Source organism: Uranotaenia lowii, chromosome 2 (assembly GCF_029784155.1).
Source record: "Uranotaenia lowii strain MFRU-FL chromosome 2, ASM2978415v1, whole genome shotgun sequence".
NCBI lineage: Eukaryota > Metazoa > Arthropoda > Insecta > Diptera > Culicidae > Uranotaenia > Uranotaenia lowii.
Genome location: NC_073692.1, coordinates 2,665,392 through 2,668,429, shown reverse-complemented (window position 1 = coordinate 2,668,429; position 3,038 = coordinate 2,665,392). Strand labels below are relative to the sequence as shown.

Below are 3,038 nucleotides of genomic sequence, written 5' to 3'. Positions count from 1 at the left end.
AAAAGAACTTTTCAACATTCGTTTTTGCAAATGTGGTAAAATTCGAATAAATTCTGTCGCTGTTAATACGATTTACATCGTGTATGGCACTGTTTGAATGATCGCGCAAACGGTTTGAGTACATAAAAAAATCTGAATCCTTAAAAGCACTGAAAATGAAAACCCCTAATATTACATGACACAGAACACGATTTTCTTATGTAAAATTCCGTCATTTATGATGCTTCTTGTCATTTTCATTTTTCCAGGCTGCTTTCAAATGAATTGTTAAGATTCAAAACAAAATTGAGACCTATCCGTAATTATTATTGGTATTTTTTTTAATTTCAGATTTAAAAAAATTAAGCCAGTATTCAACATGCATTTATTTAAACGAATGGAATATTAAAATAAAGTGTTTTCTGTTATTCAAGTTCTATATCGAACGCGAAGCACAATGAATTAATCTGTAACCAGAGCGTGATTAGAATCGGAAACTAGATCCATAATGAGAACGCTGGTTTCCACTTTGGAAAAGTGCATTTCCAAGCTCCAAGACTTCTTCCTTTTCCCGAACATGCCTCAATTATATCATTTTTTTTTTCATTTTTTCCAGTTCATGTTTCACTAACCCTTATGGCTCGCTTATTAGACTCGGTTGTTATTATTATTAATCAATCTTCAGGGTGAATTCCTGCAAAAGAAAATTAAGAAAAAAGATATATTTTCTAACCCTGATTGATTAGTAAAGGACCTGGTTATTTTACCTAGTCTTATCATTTACAACCAGATCGTATGAGTTCCGTTAATTTTTTTCCGTGTGATTCTGAAATGAACAAGATGAGTTATGATAAGAACAAGGTAATGAAAGTTGATGACTATTTAAGTGAGGTTAATAAAGCATTCATTTAAAAGTTCTCGTTTATAAAAGTTATTACAACCTTCTTTGATTGGGTTCATTTTCAACTCGGTATGTATTAAATTGTATTAATTTTATTATTCTATTATCAATTATTATAACATTCACATTTCTTATTTCATGAACAAAATCCTGCCTTTTTTTAAATAAAAATATAACACTTATTTAATTAAAGCTATCGTTATTCGAATTCTAAATAATCGATCTAAAATTTGCTAAATGTTTTGATTTTGAAAGTTTATTCTGAGCTGTAGACGTAATTCTGATACAAAATTGTGATTTTATTTAAATGCAATGAAATAAGTTTTACTAATAAGCATTTACAATCATTTATATTATTATGACAAAAATATGGAAATTTTTGTAGAAATCATATCAGTTTCATCACTATGTTCAGGTGCCTACCATATAGTAAACTTACCTTTAATTTGCCAGAAACGGGATACTTCGGCTTCCCTTTTATACAGTGACTGGAGCCACTCAGGGATTCGCTGGGTTTTTTTTTTTTTCATATTTAGACCGATTGTTTTTTTTTACGACCCTTAGCGTTCATCTCGTAGCAAATAATTCAAACTCCTGCGAAAATCAAAGGTACAATGGAGAGAAACATACAAAGCCACTGAAAAAGGCATAGATATTACACTTACGTTTGGTACTTTTCCTTTGAACAATAATTTCCACATGGCACAGTTATCCGCCTTCCGAGGCTGCCGTGAGGATCGTGTTCGATGAAAAGCCAGTAGGTACGTAAATAAGGGTGAAATCTTTTTCCTCATCCAGCACGGGTCTAATATGCATCGTCCCGGGCGACGATCTTGTTTGTTTATGAAGTTTGCCACAATCTTTTTGATACAATTCGCAATTTTGGATTGCTTGGATAAATCGAAGATGAACAATTAAAACAAAATCTTAAAACCCGATTATTACACGAAACAAAATTTAACTCAACAGTTAAGTTATGTTTAGGCAGCGATATAAATAGTAAACAGTTTTGTATTTTTTAAAAACTTTTTAAAGGAAATATCAGTTGTTTGGTCTGAAATCTTATAACCCAATATTTACATGGCAATTGTATTTGGATTCCATTTTATATTTTCATCACACAAATGGGATCCATGTCATGTAATATTCAAAAAAATTCTATTTTAACAATGTTTAGAGTTTTTATTCCTGTAAAGATGTAAATTTACATAAAAAATACGCATTCTGTTTCGGGTAATATTTTTGTCTTCTATTTTAAGTGCTGTTGAGGATTCTGCAGTTATTTTGCTGTGTTGAATATACTGTTGAAGCACTTCTACTTGAAACAATCCTATGAAATGTCCAAATATGGAAGCTATAGTGTTTTGAATGTGAGGAACCGAATGTCTAGTAGCTTCTTGTGTATGTTTGACCGGAAGCTACAAATTTATGCACTTACACGTCTACGATACTATTCATTGACAGCAGTATCCATTTTAAGGAGACTTTTTCTTACTGAAAAAGGACTGAACAATACTCCATTTTCACGATATATTTTTGTGGTGAAAAAACCACGTCGAATAGTTTAACTTTAGCATTTTTAAGTATTTATACCGCATTGTGCCTCCGATTCTGACATAATAAAATCATTGATATTATTGTTAGCTGATTTGCCAAACAAAATAATATGATTGATAATTACTAGACACCAAAATCAGGATCGGGAGCGTGTATAGTGAAATGTTTGTGTGAGGGTTATAATGTTTATTTATAACGCACAAATTTCAAAGCGTGAATAAAATGTGGAATAAAGCAAAACGAAAAACGTGTGTGAAGCATGGATGCCAAAGCAAACTTGTTTAAAAACTTTTTATAATTTAAAAAATATTATTTTGTAAATTTATTATTTTGAAATTAACTAACTTTAAAGTAGCCTGTCAGTTGCAATAAACTATTTAGGTTTAGAAAAGTTTATTATGTAAACCTGCCAGTTGACCAATATTGGTTGCTCCAATTCTATCTCTCTCGTTTTGTCCGTGCGCCATTGAGACATGTCTCAAGTATATCCAAACAAAATGGTACCTGCAACTAGTTTCTGCGTCCCATATCGAACGCCGTCTCCAAGTGAGCTCTATACACAAAAATAATATTATCACGCCAGTACACAATTTTACTTCGG

At 31.4% G+C, this 3,038-nt stretch overlaps 1 long non-coding RNA gene across 1 annotated transcript; it reads right to left on the bottom strand.

Moving 5' to 3' along the window:
- Window positions 1-406: 406 nt before the first annotated feature.
- Window positions 407-1,946, bottom strand: LOC129749656 (uncharacterized). Its single transcript, XR_008738120.1, has 4 exons — window positions 1,546-1,946; window positions 1,320-1,474; window positions 747-805; window positions 407-673 (listed from the first exon to the last, which is right to left on the bottom strand). It is a non-coding gene; the product is annotated as an uncharacterized LOC129749656 (long non-coding RNA).
- Window positions 1,947-3,038: the final 1,092 nt, after the last annotated feature.